This window comes from Melospiza melodia, chromosome 18, assembly GCF_035770615.1.
Source record: "Melospiza melodia melodia isolate bMelMel2 chromosome 18, bMelMel2.pri, whole genome shotgun sequence".
In the NCBI taxonomy this organism is placed as follows: Eukaryota; Metazoa; Chordata; class Aves; order Passeriformes; family Passerellidae; genus Melospiza; species Melospiza melodia.
In genome coordinates this window covers 11,586,286-11,608,519 of record NC_086211.1, presented here as the reverse complement: position 1 = coordinate 11,608,519, position 22,234 = coordinate 11,586,286, and the positions used below count along the sequence as shown (strand labels likewise).

The window sequence follows — 22,234 nt, the reverse complement described above, 5'->3', positions numbered from 1 at the left end:
TAAATGTATTTTGGGGTTTCAACTACTGATATTTCAGTTTTCTGGCAGCCTAGAGAAAGCTGTTGAAAAGCTTGGCAATTCTCCATTAAACAGAAAAAGAAGGTAAAATTGAGCTTTGGAAAGGCGGTTTACGAGTAATTTTTGAAAACATCCCTCAGTTCTTGTTATATGCATCATTTATGGAGATGGTGGGGTACAATTAGAATGTGGAATAACTGTCTGACTCTGCTGATGGTGGGATTCCAGCTCTTGAAGGCTTTTCCATAGGGACAGGGCAAGCCTGGAGGAGAGGCCAGGGTAAGGGCAGAGGCAAATGCAGCTCCTGCCCTGGCTCCCATCTATAAACCCAGCATCTGGGCAGCTCTGAGGGGCTGCTGACCCTTCAAAAACGGCCTTGGAGAATGCTGGGAGCAGCTGGAGAGTGCAGGAATTTTGGGGAGGAGGGCATGCCTGCCAAGCACATCATCTGGCTTACTCCCTGAAACTCCTGTGAGCTGATAACCAGCTATTTCAATTGATTCATTTGCCTTGGTTCTGGCTGGCATGATAACAATGTAAATCCTGGGAAAAGACCTGGCTTCTGTTTGCTGTTCCTTCGTTTATGGGTTTTGGTTTTGCTGGGATGCTGACCAATATTATTTTCACTGAAATTTCATCTGTCATGTCTTGCTAGTAGAAGCTCCCTTAAGCTTCCCTTGCCTTGTTTACGTTGTGCTCTCTCCCAGCACATGTGCTGCTCTGGTGACAAGTTTGTTCCTCTGCACCCTTTGCAAATGCAGCTCAAAGGAACAAGAAGCTGTCTGGCAAGAGCTCCTGTTATCTGAGGAAAATCTCACCCAGGCAGGGAGGGGAATTCTGCAGAGCCATGCTGATGCCAAATGTGAATTCCCAAGCACTGATTTGTTAAATTGGAGGGCAGCACGTGTATGATTGGTGTTGATTTTTACCTGTTTTTCTTTTGTTCTGATTTTTGCTGAATCCTTTGGCTTCCTGCTCTGACTGCAGTGCTTTCATCTGCCCCAGCTCTGTAATAGCTGCCAGTGCACAGAGCTATAGAAACCAGGTGGTTATTTAGCAGACTTATTAGAGATCTCATTTATTATTAAATGGAGGCTTATTGGCACATTCATCAGGGTTTTTCCTGTTTGTAAAATTCCGGTTTGCCATAATTTTTCAAGTTCAACCAGGTGTTTGGCTTAAGTGGGAAGTTGCTGAAAAGTTTTGAAGAAAAAGTAGTTTGAACAAAAGAAGAGCAATTTCATAGAAGTCAAACTATTTTTTGCTTTCATTGGATTCAGATTTGTTTTAATACTGTAATTTCTGTCTTCAAAGGGTTAGAAACACGAGAATTCATTTTGTTTATAGAACTTTTATGGATTAGATACATCCACTTAATTATCTTGGTAGTCTTCAGTTCTTTGTTAAAATGAATTTTATCTGCAGCTATTATGAAATGACAAATCAGAAGTGACAAGTATTGATCAAATATTTTCAGCAATCAAATTTTTTGAAGCCAAACTGAAATGTGAAAACCAAAGTGTTTTTCTGGATCTCATCTCTTTTCAATAAGTTTTTCTATGGAGGAAACTCTAAAGATTGCTTTAGGTCTCTTTTTGTTATGATTAATTGCATTTTGACGTTTTTGTAAAGTGAAATCAATACAAATACCTTACAAATCATTATAATATCATTGAGTGTGCTACACATAAACCAAATTATATACATGTAGATCAGAGAACTGCAGAGTAATAACAAACCCAAACAAATAACTGTAAAGTAACAGCCTGGTAGAGATCTCGCATAAACCAGCATGTTTCATTGACAAAGCAATATATTTGGTAGACAAAATAATATGTAACTCTAATGAGGTGTTTAAATTTCAGTCCATGTTTCACCTTGTAGTATTTCTATTTTATGAATGAACAGAACCATTAAATTAAAAATGAAATGAGGTGGTAAATCATTGATTCTGTTGTATGTGAAGCTGTCGCATGCCTCTGGATTTTTCTAAAAGGAAAAAAAACCCTTACAAAGCTGTTCTACAAATGTTGCCTTCTGCTTAGCTATTTTCTGTTTATTTAACTAAAGTCTCAATCCTTCCTTAAATTCTGCTCTCTTGGTAATTAATGACAAAAATTTAGTCCCTCTCAGCAGGGTTTAGTTCAGTGGTCAAGCAGCTCAAACTGCTGGAGCACTGCTTGTCTCGTGGCTTTGTTAATGCTGGCACTTGCTGGAATTCCAGAAACCTCTTCTAGTTTGCCATATAACTGCCCCCGCTTTTCCAAGGATTCTGGCTGCTTTAGAACTATCAGAATTTCAATTTTACAGCATTAGGCAGACGCTGATTTGTAATTAGCCCATCAGTGTGTTGCTGCCCTTGCACAAATCCCGTTTGATGCTGGCACTGCTGAGCAGCTCTGGCAGTTCGGCCCCTGCTTTCAGGCTGCCCCATTTCCCTTCCAGGGCTGGTTCTCAAACCACCCCACCCCAGCAGCCCAGCCTGAGAGCCACCCCACAAACTGGGTGTGCTGCGGGTTTGAGTTGGGCTTTAAGGGCACAGTGGCATGGGGCTGGTGTCAAGAAGTGTCTGTGGCCTTGCTCATGCTGTGGCTATTCAGGAGCAGCCCTAAAATAGAAAATCCACCCAATTCTATTCATAGTTGTTGCGTTGAAACCTTTAGGCTGCATGTTGATTGGAATTTCAGGTGAGTCATAGAATGGTAGAAGAAAATTCTTAAGAGCCAGGCTTAATAACTGTCTCTGTACCTATTTCCTGTTAAATACTTGAGTTTCAGCACTTGAGAGATAATGTGCAGGATCCTGTTACAGCAGGTGGCCCTGGCAGGAGAAGGCAGTATGACATCTCTTTGGGTGACTGATAGTTTCTCTGGGCAAGTTGCCATAACTCTTTAGGAGTTCCCCTCCAACCTTCAAATCTGTGTGTGTTGCTGGAATCCATGTCTTCAAAACATCTCTTAAATCAAACATTCTGCCAAAGGACCAAGAAGTTAAATCAAGAAACACCTACGTCCTCCCTGAAAAGTGATCATGCTCTTCATCTTTGCAGTGGCCCCAGGTGAAAATAATTGTCAGAAAAGTGTGAATCCTAACAAGATTGTTATTGCACCTGGCTTAGTTCTCTGTCCTCCAGTTTAGCTCAGAGCTGCTCAGTGGCCTCCAACAGATCACACAAATCATTCCATCCAGGTAATTGCTCTTTTCCTGCCCTTAGAATAAAGACACAGCAGTTGTGTACAATTCTCACTTTTGTGACATTTAAAGGACTTCTTTAGGGTCAGCAGCCACAGGAGTGAGAGTATTCCCATGAATTGTGACAGCCCCAAAGTCTCAAACTGGTACCTGTAAGTGAAACTGAAACAAATGCTTCTGTCTTGGGAATATGTTTCAAGGGTTTCAGGCATGAAAACCAAGCCCTCTTCCTACCATCCAAGTCCAGGACTCCAGGCTTCTCCAAATTACTTCTGTAGCTGGATCAGTCTGGGCAATAGTGCAGCCTGTGGAGTGGGAGAATTCACATCTGAAAGAACAACTGCCTGATAAACCTCAGACTTTATGGGGAGGCTCAGAACTTCAAAGTTTTTCTTCTTTTTTTTTTTTTTGTTAAATCAACTGACCTTTTTCTAAGCTCTTGAACACTAAAGGTTTCTCTGTCACTGATACGTCGAAGCTATTGGAAATAGGCTTGATGAAACACTTGATAAGGATTTTAATGACTTAATTTTTACATTTGTGTGTGTGTGTGCTTACCTTTCAGTTTTCCAGTATTTGTGTTCCCTTTCTCTGAGCATCAAGGCCTGAGTGTTCATATTTGATATTCTGGTTTTGATGTCCAAATTCTCAGGTCTCAAGTTGTGGAAGAGAATTGTCTTTGCCTCAGAAAGTCAGATTTTCTTAAATATCTGCAACACTCTGAGAAACTTGAGCCTGAAACAATAAATCTTTCCTGAAACAGAGGGATCTATGAGTGAGTTAGCATTGTGTACTTAGATGTAAAAATGTAGATTGGGTACATAAGACTTGGAGGTTTTGTTCTTTCTTTTTCTGATTGCATGATCTCTGTGCTTTGCTGTCACACAAAGAACTTCAAATATGCACATGCTAAATGATATATTCTATTCAAATACATTGCAAGGAGAATTGTGTGATTTACTTGCACTTTGTAACTAAGCAGTCCATGGAAAGAGAATAATTTGCTTTGGAGAAAGAACAGGTAATTTTGAATGGCAAAAGCAGGAAAAGGCTCTTTTGCAAGAGTGTTCATGAACAGAAAATGACAAGATCTGTTGAAAAATGTTCTGTGCTTTTGTTTAATATGAAAAAGGGTTGATTGTCCTGAGTTGGTAAACTTAGCAAACTGATTTCTGACAGCTTTGTACCTTTGACATGTTCCTCAAAGGCTTAGAAGTATGAAAATAGTAAAAAGCAGAGACAATAAGGTAGTTTATAATGTTTAGACTTTTTTAGGGTTCTTAATTTTTACCATATACGTTCTTCTCCTAGGAACACACTGAAAATGTGACACTCTGAGGTTTGTGTTTAAACACAAGATGGCCTTAAATTTTGTAGCACCCAAGCACAGAAATGGCCTGTGATTGTTCTATGGAAGGAGCACAGGTTTCTCCTGCATCTCCAAGCCTCAACAGTGCTGAGATGTGGCCTGGGTTTGCCAAAAAGGGGATGCTGAGTTACCTTTCCTGGTAATTTTTCCCATTGGAGGTCACTTAAAGACATTTTTCCTCCACTGGTTGAAAAATGCTTTGTGAGCCTGTGAAGAACCTCTGAAATGCATAATGATGAGGTTAGAAAAAAATACAATGAGCTTGTTACTATGATGGCTGTTGAAAATTTATGAGATCCACTTTGTACCAGCAAAACAAACCCAGCTGCCTCCTGCCTGTCTGCAAGAAAAATGTCCTTTATAAAAAAAACCTTCAAACACCAAAGCAACACCAAGAAATTTTACATTGTTTAAGTGCAAAGGTGGGGGAACTTCTCAGCTGGAGCAGCAATTGCATCCTTCATGCTTCATCTTCTTTTTTCTCAGCTATTAAGAGTTATTTCTGATATGGGCCTTCTTTTTAAGGAGGTCCATTAAAAAATCAAGCAGAATCCATTCACTCATTTAAAGGACAAGTGGGATGTAAAGAGAATTGTTTTGGATTGATTAATAAAATCATGAACCACATATCCTGTGATTCATTTAACCTCATCCTCAGTTATAAACTGGAGGGAAGGCAGCGAGCTTTGACTGGCACATTATGGTGCCATCCTCAACTCCTCTGATTTATCTGTTCATGTCTTATCCACACGCTTTTCATCACAAAGGCAATGTGCTGCACTAGGAGGATGCAGTTAGAAGTGCAGGATCAGGTAGTAGAAAGTAAAAAAACCCCAAAACCAATGAAACAATAACAACAAAAAATTCAACAATGAAGAGCCTTTAACTTAAGTGTTCTAAAACTCAATTTGTGAGGCACATGGGCCTCTCTGGGTCAATTACTCTTGTTCTACCTCATATCTTAAACCCAGCTGTTTATTTTCTGAGCCTATTTGCAGTAAAGAATTAGAGGAAAGGGTGGAAGAGAATCAGGATTTGAGCTGTGAAACAGATTATAACTAATCTGGGTCTTTCCTGGTGTTCTTTTTCATTCTGTTCCACTTACAATGTGACCAAGTGTGTGTCTCTGCAGCTGATGAACCCAATTTCATTAGAAACTCAGTTGTCCAAAACCTCTGTCTATTTCTCCTCACCTTTGACTCTTCCTGAATCTAATTCATTTACACATTTGACTGTGCATTTCCTTCCTTGTCCTTCTTTACCTGTGTGCATTTTGCCTTGCTGAATCCTTGCAGGACCCATTTTTCCCCACAAGGTCTATATCAGTGCAGTGCCACCGGTGCAAGGCATTCCAGTGATGTATTGCACCTATACATCATCAGAGCAACAGGGTTTTGATAAACAGCTTTCTAATACATCATTAGATCATCACTGATGGCACTTTGATGATGTATTATATTAGTACATCATCAGAGCACTGTCATTCCAGTGATGTATTTATAAACAGATGGTGCTGTCATGCAAGAAAGAAGGGAAAGCAGGAGAGAACATTTCACTCTGTTACAGCAAAAAATGCATCCCCACCTCTCATTGAATGAGATGAAAGGCAAAGACCCTGTGAGGGCATAATTGTCTCATTAGGTGTTTGGCTCCAAGTCCATGGACTTCCCTGTACAGCACCTGGCAGGCAGGCACACAACCCTTCTTGGCCAGGAGCACACGGAGCTCTTTGATACAGATTTTTGTGTTCATTGTCGCTCAGTCATAAAGCCAGGTTTATTTATAATTTCTCATAGTTGCATGCTTGCAGGTGTAACTAAGCTCTATTTAATATAGGCATAATAAAATGGTGTTTGTGGCATGGTGTTTGCGACATGTGAAGTGGCATTTGTGGCAGGGGTGTTGTGCTCAAACACTCGAGCTGGGTGGCTCCAGCAGCTGTGGGTGCACTGCTGGACACTCAGTGTCCACCCCAGGTGTGCCCTCCCACTGCTGTAAGGGAAACATCTTTTGCGTGCCAAGAAAAGAAGGCAAATTACTCTGAGAGATGCAGATCTTGTTCTGTGGAGTATCATAACTGCTAAGATAATTATTGAACTTGCAGTCAATATCAAACACTTTGAGAGCTAGCTCTGTAGATTGTTGGATCAAATGTGTTATTATTTCCCTATAATTATTAGGATCATCAATACCTTCCTTTGCTGGGTTTGTGCATCTGTTGGTCATGTAATGCCTTGCTGAGCTGTGTTACTGGACTACTTTTGCTGAGGAAGCCTTTTCACTTTTCTTTTTCAGATGAGGAAACTAAGATAAAGATCAGGAGAGCTGTCCAAATCACACAGACATTTACCCTGGGGCTGGAAAACTCCAAACACTTTTAACCTTGGTCCTACACACGAGGGATGCAGCAGGTAGGTCAGCCTTATTCCATGATTCATTTACAATTATTTGGGATGACTCTGGTGAAATGTGACCAAAGTTTTTCTGATGTTATTGTTGGATGTCTGGTTTGGCCTTTGATTTTTTGACAGAAGGTCTTTTTCAAGGTTCCTTGTGAGATTAGTCATCAAAATGGAAATTGTTTCCCTACAAAAGATTTACTTGCAGATATAATATGTGTATGTGTGTATAATTATGAACAATTATCACAAGAACATATTCAAAATATCTGTCAGTGTTTTAACATGTCAGGAATTGAAATGGAGTGAGTTTTGCTTTTCTAGTTCTCTTATCTTCAGACTCAAAACTTATTGTGTGAGGGACTTTGAGGTCAAACAGGTTCATTTTGCACTTATGGAAATTTCCCATGTTGAATTCTCAATGAATTGTGGATGAATGGAGGTGAATTTGTCCTTTCTGGGAAAGGACATTCCACCAAAATTGCATACAAGGCAATGGAAATACATAGGGAAAAAACGTATATGTTTGCTTCAGCAAAGATTTGTCAAAAGGAACACAAGCAAGTGTGCTGCCTAATCAAAACCAGAGCCAGCACAGTGTGGTAATTGCTAAAATTTTATAAATGTCAGTATAGGGCTAATTCCCTTCTTTGTATTGCTTGCCTCGAGTAGGTATTGTTGTAATTCTCATATTTCATGGGACTTGTAAAGTCGCAGGTTAGAAATAATTTCAAGACTGAATTTTGTAATTTAAATATGTGAGACAAAAATTAAGAAATAAGATAGTGTAATATTAATGCTACAGATGGGAAACTGAACGCAGAGAAATAGAATATTTTCCCTGAGGTCCCTGTGTCTGTAATAGAGACCAGGCTTAGAGGTGCTAAGATCTTCAGTATTTGGTTCTGGGGTGTCTGCTATAATTTCATGGTGGATCTCATACTGCAGAAATGTGCTGGCCAAACAGAAATTGGGGGGAATGTGAGGTCCAATGAAATTCTCTGAAGCTTGGCATTTGGAGAAGGATAATTTTGTCCATTGGAGGTAATGGAAAATATGGCTTGGCAATCCCTCTTGAGCAGTATTTAGTGCTCAGACAAGGAACAAAATCATTGCCAAGACTGTTGATATTAATTTATGCAGCCATTAAAATTCAGAGTAATGGGATAGTCTCATACAGTACTTGCAAATGGGGGGATGCCAACAACTCCTTTTAGCACGGGCGGGCGTTTTGCGCTGGCAGGGTGTCCGAGGCTGAGCTGCAGCCCATGGGCTCTGTGTGCTGATTCCAGGAGGGCAGCAGGTCTGTGTGCTGCTCGTCCCCGGCTGTGTCACACTCTGAGAGGAGCAGGCAGGGTCAGCTGAGTCACAGGAACAGCCTGGTTAGGTGGTTTTGATCACACAAACTTTGTTAGCTCAGTAAGGAGTCAGGAGGTGCTGTCTGTAAATCTTGCAGAAGTCAGGCCTGGGAAACTGCTGTGGCAGTCATTGTAACAAAGGGGAATAACATGATGTAGTAGAAACAGGTTCCTTTCAGGAGGAAATTGTCTTAATGCTGACACAAGGGTCCCATAGATCATACAAGATTTCTTTTTACCCAGTTGCAGACTGTGTGGTTATCTGTTTTAATATATGCATTAATATATTCCAAACAAACAGCTGCTCAGCCAAAGTAGAAATTGCTGTCAGATAGGAATTTCTGATTTATTTTTTTTTTTTTTACAAAACTGGAGCCAAATAAATGTCTTCTTAATTAATAAATTCTATTATTGTATACAACAGGTAGATGAAAAGGAATCTGATATTACCTTCATGTTTAAAAATTTCAATTTGTTGGTCATTTTTAGGACAAAGTCTATGTGCTGTAGTAAAACAGCTAAATGGAAAAATTCATCTTCAAGGATATGATGAATATAGGAGCATAAAGTAGTTCTTCAAATATATATTTTGTTCTGAAGACAAAATTGTAAAACAAAGTGAGGATTTCTTAAGTGGAAGGAGAAGGTGTTCTCTGATGTACAGATGTGGACTAGATCATGTAGTTAGAAGGGAGTAGACCACGAGATACAAACATTTCCCTTTATCTGGCACTTTAAACTCAGAATTGTGAAGCTGTGCACAGTTTTGGAGCTCCAGTAAAAGATGTTGATAGACTGGATCCAAGCTGAATGGGCTCCAAATATTCCAGGGGCTGGAAGGGACAGAAGCCAAGGAAAAGAGGCTCCACTGAGACCAGTTAAAGGTGACTTTACATTTATTGCCCTTATCTGGAGGTTTTTTCTTGGATAAATCAGTCATAACCCACTGTAAAAAACATTCTTTCCAAATATTACATTGATTGATATGACCTAACATTTTCTCCTCACATTTGCAATGTGAAGCCTCCTTTTTGAAGATGTGGGATTTAAATGTGAAAGACCAAAAGTTTTTGGCATGTGGGCAATAGGGAAATAGCTCCAAAATGGATATCTGAGATCATATGTGAAAAGACTGAAAAGATATTTCCATCTCAAGTACACAGAAAAGAATTCTTGTCTCTTTGGAACCAACACTAGTTATGAGTAAAATGAAGGAATTTGTTGTTCTCAGATTTATCTCATTTGGGTTTTACCCAACATAAGATAAAATTTGATTCCTCAAGCTTTCAGCAATTATTTTTCCATATTGATCCAGGACAATGAAATAAATTCCAGTCTTTCATTTTAAAAGCAAAATGTGTTGGAGGCCTTAAATACTTTTTCAGATATTAAATAACATTTATATCAATGTAAGAATGAAGGAATAGATCTGAAATGCTGGCCAGCCAAGTGTGTGTGTTGAAATTATTTGTGCAAATGGAAATCATGCAGTTTGTTACTGCAAATGGGAGAGACAAAGGGAAATCATGCTTTCTGTCAGCAATGTGAAATGAGATTGATACTGGGTAGTATTCCATTATTTCAAGATGCCAACTGTTTTGACAGACCAATTGCAATTACTGGAGATAGTGGCTCAGCAAATTGAGAAGGAAATTAGGTTTGATCGCATGAGAGAGAGCGCCACAAAGAACCCTCCCTCCTTGCAAAGGTATGCAGATTCACCAGTGAGCTTTTTCCTCAACTGAAGGCAGGGAGGAGGGATAAAACAACCAAAAATCATAAATCAGAATTCTCAAGCATTGTGGAAATTGAGGCAAGTTCATCTCTCCACAAACAGTGTTGACAAACTTTCATTAATCTGTCCTGCTGTTCTATGCCACATTTCGTTTTCACCCAAGTCGGGTTCAGGCTTGCTCCTCGTGTCTTGCCAATGTGCTCTGTCAACTCAAGCTGCAACAAAGAGTCTTTGGTTCTTCTGGAGAAACCATCACCTTGATAAACCTTTCCCTTTTTGACATCTCAGGGTTCTTACAGCTCCCATAAGGGTCTTTAGGTTAACTGGGAAATTTCTTTCTTCAGGAATTTCTTTGGGGGGAGATGGGAATTTAGATTCCATGGCTGAGTCAGGGCAAATAAAGATGACAGAGGTGGCAAGATAGATCAGGGAATTCCAAGTATTTCAGAATCTAACTGAGCCTGGTTCTTTGCACTTGGTCTGCACAACTTCTGTAAAGAAAAAAAGGAATTATCTTGACATTTCCCACATTATATCTTCAAAAATATTTTACTTGTTTTGATACTGGCATTGGTAAAAATAAAAAGTGAAGCTAGAATCCTATGTTTGACATGAAGAGTGGGAAACACCCTGTAAGCCAAGTATCAAAGCTGAAGCAGATGCCATTTTTTCTGGGCCAGCTGAATTTAACACTCATTGCTATGTATTTAGGGAGGTTATTTTGTCAGATTCACAAAAGTCTACCATAGTGCCAACCAAAATAATAATCATTCACTTGTCCAAACAGAGAAAAATACAGTATTAGAAACATAAAAGCACATTGTTGCATAGTTGCATCTGAACTGCTGCTGTTGTGGTTCTGTAACACACAATTTTCTGAACAGTTTCTATGCAAACAGATTTTTGTGTGGCATTTTAAAGTCTGAATTTAGTGTTGTCTTTTGAACATAAGTGTGTTGATGGTCAACATCTACTGTGTCAGTGTGCTTAGATGTATATGATTAGCAGAGTTCTGTGACTTTATTTCAAGCCAGGATTTATACATGGGGTTTGATTTCTCCCGTAAGTGAGCAGAGGGTCCCAGCCATGTGAAACTGAATTCCCCTGCTCAGATCACTGGTGTACCCTGAGCAGTCCCCAGAAGTTCACCAGGAACAGGGTGAACCTCCCCTGAGAGGTTTGTAATAGCCAAAATTAATCTCATTTTGCTTTCACTGTTAGTTCTGGCTTCACAAGCACAGCCTTTTCTCAGTGTGTTAGAGGATTTGAAAAGCTTATGCAATTCAACAGCCATACAGCAATTAGCAGATACTGCAGTTTAGGAGAATAATATTTATTAACTTGGAAAAAGTACAGTGACTATAATCTGAGGAATTGTTACAGGAAGCATGGAAAGCCTCAGTGGTGAGGAGCTCCTGTGTCCCTGCCATCAAAGGGCTGGGCCTTGTTAGCTTAGGGCAAATTTGTTTTCCAAAATATTGTCTCTGAGGAGTAAAAAAAACCCTAAAAACCCCAGAAAACAAAACAGACAAAAAAAAAAAAAAAAAAAAAAAAAAAAAAAAAAACCACCCCAAAACAACAAAATAATTTCACAAAAAAGTGGAGCAGCCACCTGCAGTGATGCTGTTTGCTGAATGCAGCACAGTGTGGTGCTGAAGCCAGGACAGACTGACATCTCTTTTCTAACATCCTGAGCATTCTCAGAAATGTGGTGCTCTGATCACTTCCCAGAGCTGCAGGAATCACTGGAAAGGAAAGAAGGGGGCTGGAAATGTCATTAGGTGTAACAGAGAGGTTGTAATTAATTACAGCAGAATGCTGTGTGGTCATGAAGGTGTGAAGGTCTGTGGTGGCTTTGCTGTAGCACTCCTGTAGCCTCCAGGGACCATTGTTCTTAAGGAATATTCTAATTCTTTGCACTTTTGGCACCAAATAAGCCCTCCTGTCACCTTGGCGGTGCTGGAACCTCTCAGGTATTTGAAAACCAAGAGTTGTTGTGCAATTTTTGTATCAAAGTTTTTGGGATGAGCCTGTGGTTGTTCTTCTGACTGCGCGCTTTTCTCTGCGAGAAGGTAAACTTGGATTTCTGAGGCAGCAGCTGCTGTGACTGGAGATGGAAACAGAAATTCCCTGCGCTGCAGCAGTGAAAGCAGGCAGTGCAATTCCCCAAATGGATGCAGCTACAGCAGGGTTTTGTCAGACCAAGGCTGAGAGAGAGGGATTTGTCTTGGGGAGGAATTGTGCTCAGCACAGAGATTGTGCAGTCTGAGTCTGTATCACTACAGAAGGTGCTCCCTTGGTCACCAAATTTAAGTTAATTACTTCAAGATACCAAAAAGTGGAGTAATTGACAACACAATAATAACCTGAAGAAATATTTCTGAAACATATGCTGTAAAGAACTGTTAAAGTTATACTTAAATAAAGATATGGGAAGCAGGTGCTTTGCAATACCCTAGGTACTCTGTTTTTTTTTGCAGAGGTGACTTAGCCTGTCTTCCCAGGGTACAATATTCTGTCCAAAGGATTGTGTAATACTTGGAGTATCAACCAAAAATTGTGCTGGTACCACAAATTACAGCAATCCAAAAACTGCAGGGGATGATCCATTACATGTATGTATATAAAGACACAGCTCCTGATGCTGTGTCAGGCTAACATCTGCTTGTTGACCTTTATTGACTTTTCTGTGTCAGGGAGTTCCCTTTATAACCTTATTCCATTTATCTGCCTGTCCACTGCAGTGCTTCTTCTGAAGGATCAAGGGAAGGAGGATTAAATGCCTCCAAAAAGCCATGGATAATCAGAATAAAGGTGATAAAACAGAGGTAGATTTTCACCAGGTTTAGGTAAAGGATGAGAGATTTGCAAGTGTGTGTTTTTGGATTTTTAATTTATTCATGTAAGATCTACTCTTTTTAAAGTAAATTATGAGAATTTTCCTAGGTAAGATTTACAGACATCAGTTGGAGGTTTGATTAAATGACATCAAAAGGTCCCTTTTGGGGATGTTTCCATAATTTGTGACAATGTCCTCTAAAAATGACCAAATGAGTGATTTTACTGTCAGCATAGTACGCATGTGGGTTTCTGCAGCATGCAACAAGTTTATTCTAGACTAGGAGGATTTATCAATAACTCTTGAGGAAAATATTACTGATAGAGAGTGGTAGGTATTTTTACACCACAGTCCTACCAAATGTTGGGTTCATTGGAGGAGATGAAACATACAAGGCTTTTTTTCCATAAATAAGTAGTTTGAAATGTCATATTTAATTTTTGTCATGGTCTCTTAACTTTACGTTGCTGTTAAAAAATAGAAACACAAGTGACCAAATTGGCAATTTGTTAAAAAAAAAAAAAGAAAATCAGAATGTTCAAGACTTAGGACTATCTCTTTACAAGAAAGAAACAGGGTTTTTTTCTGGAGAAAAAAATCATTGGTGCATAAATCACAATTGTTTCTGGAACAGAAAGGCAAAAGGCATTTTAGATGCAATCCATAGGTGTCACCTATATGTGTAAATTTGAGAGGAGATTATTTGCAACATGTGATTAAGAAACACAAGAGTTTATATTCAGAATATCATGGGTTATAATTTTTTTCAGATTTTCTTAGCACCCACGTTTAAATCAGTCAAAAGTACAATTTTGGGAGCTACAGGTCAGTCAGCTCCACTTTGGTGTTTCTGATAGGCACGAGAGAAACCATCATGAGTGGGAGCAGTCATGTGAATTTACCAGGCAAAGCATTCCTGCCCACCCTGACTGATTCCTGTGACAAATTGACTGCATTATGGATGAGGGGAGAGCAGAGAGATCATTTGTCTTGACACCAGCAAGGCATTTGACACTGCTTTTCATGGCAGTCTTGCATTCAAGCTAGGATCTTCCAGTCTGGAGGGATGGGCATCCAGCTGGGTGGGAACTGTGGTCACAGGATGGAGGGCAGGGATCCTGCTCTGTCTGGAGCTGCTCACAAGGGCAGCACTGCAGGGTGTGTGTGTGTGTAAAACCCTCCTGTTTCACTTTAATTTTAGCAGTGTTTCAGGCGAGGGGTTCTCCAGATCAGAGGGGATGTGGAACTGGAGGCATCAGTTGAGAGAGCAAGGTCAGAGTGGCCATCCTGAGAGACCTGGAGGGGTGAGCTGACCAAAGCCTCCTAAAATCCAGCAGGGAAAACCCCAACCATTGCACATCGAGGAAAAAGCCCTGAGAAAAACACAGCAGGAGAAGGTCAGGGCACACTGGTGGCCCCAAAGTGAGCAGAAGGCAGCAGGGTCTGGGCAGCCAAGGGGGGCTGATGGTATCAGAGCATGGCCAGGAGATCAGGAGAAGAGATTATTCCTCTACTGACAGCAGTCATCAGGCTGTGTCTGTAACACTGCGTTTGCACTTAGGTCTCACAACACAGACCTTCAGAAACTGGGGGACTTCAGTGAACAGCTCCCAAAGTTGGCTCCTTAAATTAATTCAGAGCCAGTTCCTATCTAAAAGTTAGATAGTTAGAAAGTTAGATGCAATAGAAATTTTATGCCTAACTTCTCAATACTTGTCATTTTAAATGTGCTTTCTTTCCTTTATTTACAGATTATTAAAATCTAGATTTACCTCATTTTCTTGGGTGATCTTTTGTTTATTTAGGGAAAAATTATAGAAGTTCTCCCAAAACACTCAGGCCATGGAAAGAAATAAATATTGATTTATTATGAAATTGAATGAACTGCAATGTATGGATAATATACAGGGAGAAGGGAATTGTGACACCTCAGCATTCTGATTGGCTACTGATGATGTAATGGTGCATTATTAAGTGATAATTGTTTTATTACAGTGTTTACAAGGAGACAAATGGTTTGTGAATCAATGCACAGGGAGGCCACAAAACAAGTTGCTTATTGATTCACAAGCTGTTTGTATCAAAGTTTGCTGCTCAGAAGAGAAAACAAAACCAATGTACTCCAGGGTGTATTCATAAGGATAATAGTCTTGGTAGGATGGAATCTGAATTTACATTAAAAATTGGCTCAGCTCTGAAATACACTTCTCTCTTCAAAGTATTGAGTGGAATCACACCTCCTGAGCCATGCAAAGTAAATCCTAGCACACCTTTGTCTGTCATCCTCTTTCATTGGCCATCAGGTTGTGGGGCTCAGTAAACTCATTCCTCAGTTCCTGCAGTCATCTCAGGAGGATTCTTTGCCATTAGTTCTACAATTTGTTAAAGTTACAAACACTTTGCTAAAGTATCTGCCTTTTTGGAGATTGAAGGCCTTTAAATGTTAGTAACTGGAGTAGTAGATGTATTCCCGTTCTTCCAAATGGTGGAATACAAAAGAGCATTGAATTGTTGGCCTGTGTGAACACAGAGTGCTGGATCAGCACTTCTGTCTCACACACAACTTTCACTAATTTCAGGAGTGCTGCTGGAGTATTTACCAATGGAACCTGCCACTGGCTTTCTGATTTTGCAGATCAGTGTCTTTAAGAATTCATATCCATAGACAAGTCACTGAAGCTTAATCAATCACTATCCATCTGCTGAACAGACAAAACCCCATTTACAAGGCACTGCAATTTAGCTTATGTGTTGGAAACCCTTAGGAAAGAGCTTCAGCAGTGTCAGTTTAACCTGCAACTAAGATTAAAATAGGCAACACAGAAATAGATATTGAGCTTAAGCAGGGCAGTGTAGTGAATCACCTTAACTCAGCAAAATGTTTGACTCTTCATGGCTTAATAACACTAAAAATTCCCAAATTCCTCTTCTCTCTAAAGTCACATCACATTCTACATGGAAGAGAAAGTTTCTGTAAAATGAAGCCACCTGAAAGAGGGAAAGAGTTGAATGACATTTTGTACCTGAGCAATTCTGGTGGAATGAAAGTATTTTTATTTGAGGCTAAGGACTGGTTGTGTTCCTCTGGTGTCTGTGTTCTTCCTTTCATAAGAACTCACTCTCACACTTTTGAGAGCCTTCACAAAGAGATGCTTGTGAAGGGACTTGCTTTAGGGACTTTTGCAAGAAAATATGGCTTTATTGAAATGCTGTTTTCTGTTTCCTTTAGAGATGTTTTAAATCTAAGCAGATTCAATTAAATCATTGGCAGATGAAATACAATCTTTTAGCACTGAGGGCTAAGTGTGTTGAGTTTGGCTGTACCTAAAATACAAGGTGGGAGTTGATAAAATGCAGATATTCTCACAAATAATGGATTCCATAACCAAAACAGCCAGGATTTGAATGACATCACCAAATACTGATCAACTTTTCTTGCAAACTCCTCATTGCAATCAGCAGGAATTTTAGAAGCTTAAATAGACAGAATAACACTGTAATCTTCAGTAGGAGGTGGTAACTTTTGGATTTTTGCATCCTAAAGCGTGTGCGTGAACTCCAGAGCAGGACTAATTCTACTCTAGAGTATTTTAATTATTCATGTGCAGAAGCATTTTTGGGATTAAACCATTGCTTTCATTCTTATAGTGCCTTTATTGGTTTGGGGTTTTATTGGGGTTTTTTGCACACAGTCAAACCTAGTGAAATAATTTCAATTTTCTGCTTCCTCATGAAAAATCAACTGTTATGTATTTCTTCATTTTGGTTTACTTTACTGCAGCATTTTATTTACTTTTGTTTTATTTAAATCTCCAGGAGCAGTGCCACAACAGTACTAAAGATTTTTTTTTTTTTATGTTTAAACCAATTTACAGAAAAAAAAAAATCAATCACACAATTAGGAAAACTTTTCCAGCAGTCTAAGGAATCTAAATTTTAGCTCATAAATGCAATCACCTGATGTCTGGTCTTAAGAAAATTATGGTTTTCACAGAAACAAGGGAGTAAAAATGAATGTATTGAACTAGAAGCTATGGGATTGAATATTTTTTCTTAGGAAGGAAAAGATTCTCCAATTTTAGACCTTTTTTAAGCGTAGTCACAGTCAGATTTCCTCTAGTCTGTTGTCCAGCTCCTCAAATCCAACATTCCCCCCACAACATAACACACAGCCTGCCTCTTTCTCTCCTCCTTTGAATTTCAGAAGTGTTGCAAGTCTTGACTGTGACAGTGGAGCTTCTCCTTGTCTCCCCTGGTGCTTTTTGTCTCTTCCTGCAATGCTGATTTGGAATCTCTCATGGAGAAGACAATTATAACCACACCTTTAGCAAGGCCTTAAACTTAACTCCCTTCTTGTGTGTTTGTAGAAAGAGAATTGAGCTTGGCATATTGTTAGTTTTCTCCCTAATACAAAATTTAAATTTTCCTAGTCTTAAGTCAGGTCTAGCTGATACTTGTCCCGTATCTTTAAATCAGCTTCATTTTCTCATCCCTGACTCTGGAGCTCACAAATATCTGTTCTGTGGCCAGGGCAGGCAGCACATTATTGTCCCCAGCAGCCGTGATGTGTGATGAACATCTCCCACTCTTTGTAAGTGGATCCCTGCCTGAGCCTGGCTTTGGCTGCCCACTGTCCCACTCATGGAGTTCCTGTGCAGAACAGCTGTGCCAGCCCTCAGCACTGGTCCCAGGATCACAGGTGTGCCTCTGTGGGCTCTGCTGGCAGGCAGGAAGGCTCATTTTGGGTGTGGGAGAGGGCTGTGTGCTGGAAGCTGCTGGCTAAAGGAACGTGGATCTGTGCATTTTGATTGTAGTCACAGGTGTCTCTGATTGGCAGCCAAAGGCATGGGACCAGGGTGAGCCACAAGGTGTCAATTAACAAAGCCTTTTTATAGAATCACAAAATGACACAATGGTTGAGGTTGGTGGCAAAGTCTGGAAACCCTCGAGTTCAAACCCTCCTGCTCAAAGCAGGTTGTGTAGGGCACTGTCCAAATGAGTGTTGAATAGCTTCAAGAATGGAAAAAAACTCAGACTGTCTGGGCAACATGTTCCAGTGTTCAATCACTGCTGAGGAAAATAAAAACTTTTTGGGATGTTTAAATAGGTATTCTGGTATTTTGGTTTGTGCTTGCCATCTCTCGCCTCTTGCAAATTCCACCTGGTGTAGTCCTCACTGCATGAGAATGAGTTGGTAGTGCCAGTACAAGGGGCCTATTGATTATTTATCATTGAAGTCAGCAAAAGGACAGATCTTCAAGCTGATAGTTAGGCAGAGGCCAACTAAAGTAGTGCAAAACAAAAACTGAAATGAAAGGTACAAGAGCTTGAGTTCTGCATGGCAAAGATGAGCTCAGGAATGGAAAACAGATCCCACTGGGTGCCTATGTCCTTATGAATTATATGACCAGATGCCAAGTTTGATTTACAAACCTCTGTCACCCCAGGGGGCATGGTTAGGAAGCCAATTCTTTACATTAAATAAAACCCTTTGCTACCAGACTAACCCACAAAATTGTGAAGATGGCTTGCTATGCTGCTTTCTTCATCCATGTGTGGACTGTGTTCTCTGAAGCATAATCCTGTAGAATTTCTTTTTATGAGACTGTCACTTTTCTTCCTTCAGACAAGCCCAAAGCTCCTCTGTTGTTCCCATCAGCAGTGTGTACATCACCTGCACCCAGCTTTTGAAGCATCCTCCCATTGATCCTCCCACCTTCAAAAACTCGAGGAGAAGCTGCTTAACAGCATGATGTCTCTAAAGCCTCCAGTTGACACCAGTTCTGATGTTTGTAAAGTGATTGACATGCATTTCATGGGTGAATTTTAAAATCCCAGCAATTTTATGCCTTGCAGTATTCTCTATTCTTCCCTCTACAACAGACTTCTGTATTAGGAATAAGAATCAGAGGATTCCAAGGTAGAATCAGTAGAGATATTTTGCTGAAACTTGGTTTTAAATACTAGATATTTAATTCTTTTATCAAAATAAAGATCAAATCAGGAAGAACTGAGGGGTTTTTTTTTATGGAGAATTAGTTATTGTCAGAGTTGACCAGGAAAACTCATGAATCACAATTCTTTCAGGTGTTTCCCACCCTGGGCACAAACTGAAACAGAGAATAATGATGTCTTATGTGACTTTTGGGTGGAAATAACTGTCTGTAATTTTTTGGTTTTTGTTTGCTTCATGTTTTGGGTTGATCTCAACATATATCATAGTCCAACATTGTCTCTGTTTCCAATAACTTCTTGAAGTGATGGCAGTAGCACTTGGCTTGAATCATTTGCCACTCCACTATATCACATGGTATTCAGAGATGCAGCCATTCAGAAATGCAGCCATTACATTAATGCATTGTTATTTATTTCTTAATCATTAAGCATGATGTGTTTTTTATGTAGGTTTACAGATATATCAGTAAGTTGTAATGACTTTATCTCATTTGCCTGTATGCTTGGGAAGCTTTTGTGGGGCATCAAGCTTTTATAACTTGTGATGAAGTTATATTCTTAGCAGATGGGAAAATCAGGCAGAATTCCTGAGACCTGACAATCAAAAATAAATGTTTCATGAAAACTCTTGGGAAAACAGTGGAGCACTAAGAATTTATAACCAGGCTCAGTGATTAATCTCACTTGACAAATTTTTGTGGTCATATTTGATATCCATTCCTTTCTCTCCCAGAATTTTAGTGCAATGTTTCCGCTTCTAAAGATTAATTTGCAGTTTCTTAACATTTCATGTAGTCCAAATGGCAGATTGGAGCTAAAGAGAATTCTCCTCTGTGTCTGTGTGGTTTTTATGATGAAGTCAGCCCAACTGTGCCCCAGTTGTTTCCTTCACACATTATTCTCCAGCATGCAGTGCTAGGTTGGGCTGGTTCAGCTCAGTGTGTTGTCTGAAATTGCTGTTGACTGAGGCATTATGTAAAGGTGTCCCTAAGAGCTGCCTGTATAAACTGGATACTTTTAACACAATAGTTCCACATTTACTTTTCTTAAATTCCTTGTGTTCTCCTTCTCTCCAATGCCACACTTGAAATTCTTTCTCTGCTCGCCTCACACAAAATCTGTAGCAAGTATTAATTATTCTAAGTATAGTAATTATTGTTTTTATCTCAGGAATTCGAGCACTCCCTTTGTAGTAACCTCCAAAAAAGTGAAAACTTTGTATGAAGTTCTTGAGAACACTAAAGAGCAGCAGTGTCTCAGTCTCTTCGATCAGACACTACCTCCTTTCCTTCCTTTCAAAGAGATGTAGCACTAATTTTCCAGATTAATCTTTGAATAAACAATACTGTAGCAGTTATTTAAAAGTTTCATATGGCTTCTAGGTAAAAATAGGAATATCTGGAACAACTTCTGAGCATGGTCTCAATAATGGAATAATATTTGATGCTGAATTGAAGGAGACAAGAACCTCTCTGTAAATAGCTGTATCTACCTCCACACATATCCAGGTGTGTGTATGCATGCATTTTGTCCTCCCAGCAGGGACACTGCAGTGAGGTCCCCATGAAGGTTCTTTTTGTATTTCCAGACCTGCCTGTCTCTCTTGCACGCTTAGCAAGCTGTGAGCTGCATCAACTGAGCAGACTTTCCCAGAGAATTGCACTGATGCCAGCAGCAGCAGAACACTCAGTAATTTAGTGCTGTGCCCTGTGACTGGGAAGGAGAGAGGGGGAGAGGCCATGGCTGAAATGCATTTTCAGGGACTCTTCCATCACCTCTATGGCACAAATGTCAATTCATTTTGCCTGCTGGAAATCTGGCCTCTGATTATACTGCTTTCCCAAATGTTTTACAAAATGGGTAATATTCCCGATTTCCTGATTTAGATGAAAATTTCTTTCCCCTGCAGTTTTTATTGTGAGCAGAATGCAGTGCACTCGGAGCAGTGCTGCACAGAGGGCCCTCCCCCAGCAATGTTTTATGCATGCTGATGCCTTGCACAAGGCAGAAACAAGTAACTTAAACAGTACAATAAATTTTACTGAGACGTAGATACAGGTCTTTCCTGGCTGGTCTATAAAGTGAAAAATATGGAATGATTTGCTTCCCCTTTAAGGAGGTTATTAGCTTGCTTGTATCTACCAGAGGAATAGAGGTGCACACAGTCTCCCATTATTCACTGGGTTTTTAATCTTGATCCCTGGCTCCTGCGATAAGTTATTGCTGGGGACTGGAATTGCTTGGGGAGTGATGCAGGTGCCTGAGGGCCAGCAAGTGGCTCTGTTATGAGAACTGGCTCTAATGATTAATGGTAGGATGCAGTGCACTACTGCTGACTTCACTGGGAAATACAACATTGTTAATTTTATCATTATAAACTCCCAGCACTGCAAGAGAATGTGTCTGCCTCCAGGATGGTGAATTTGATAAGAAGGCTTTTCTGATAAGATATCTCGTACTCCCAGGGAAAAGCATTCATGTTTAATCAGGGAGTATTTAACTTGCAATCCAAATGTTACCAAGTAATATGTACAGGTCATTTTAAATTTGTGCTCTACAGTTCAGGTCGCAACATTATAAATGAGTTTGTATACACACCGAGGAAAGAATCAATATAGCACTGCTCTTTACAAAGACTGTCATAAGCCAGAGAAACTAAATATTTTTTCACTTGAAAAGGGGACAGACTTTTTAATGACTAGTACTACTACAGACAGATAAATACATACAGAGAGCCCAGCAACCATCCTGTTAAGTACTCTGCAGCTTCCAGCCTTGCTGGTGGCAGTGTCTGTGATATCAGAGCAAACCCCTGAGGACAAGAGGGATTGCATCCTCTTCCTATTAATTACATCAAACAGGTTGGATGCAGTGCTGGACTGTGACAAGACAATAGTCCTGAACGTGCCAGTTCCTTCTTTCAGTGTGTGTTTGTGGGATCAGCATGGACACTGCTGCCTTGCAGAGACGTCTGCACTGGTTTTGGCTGGGGTACAGATAGTTTTCTTCGCAGTGGTTTGTATGGTGCTGAGTTTTGTATTAGTGATGAAAGCAATGTTAACAGACACAGTTTAGTAAAACCTGAGCAGTGCTTTTACAGCCCCAAGGCCTTTTCTGATTCTCAAACTGTCCCAGCAGTGTGGAGGCTGCAGATGTTTGAGCAGCTGAGAGGAGACACAGCTGGAACAGCTGGCCCCAGCTGACCAAAGGGAGATTCCACCACACAGGACACTGTGTGTGACAATAACAGCCACAGGGAATGAGGAGGAAGGGGGATGTTCCCCCAGAATGAAATTGCTCCTCCCTCTCAGTAAATTCCTAATTATACAGAGGATTTTGTACATCCTTGGCTCTGCTCAGCACGTGTGT

The 22,234-nt window shown here is 40.1% G+C and overlaps 1 long non-coding RNA gene across 1 annotated transcript in view; it reads left to right on the top strand.

Annotated features, from left to right (window-relative positions):
* Positions 1–22,234, top strand: part of LOC134426421 (uncharacterized) — a 414,658-nt gene that overhangs the window by 171,037 nt on the left and 221,387 nt on the right. Inside the window, exon 3 of the long non-coding RNA XR_010029985.1 lies at positions 6,875–6,990. This is a non-coding gene — a long non-coding RNA (uncharacterized LOC134426421). The remainder of the gene's footprint in view (positions 1–6,874; positions 6,991–22,234) is intronic.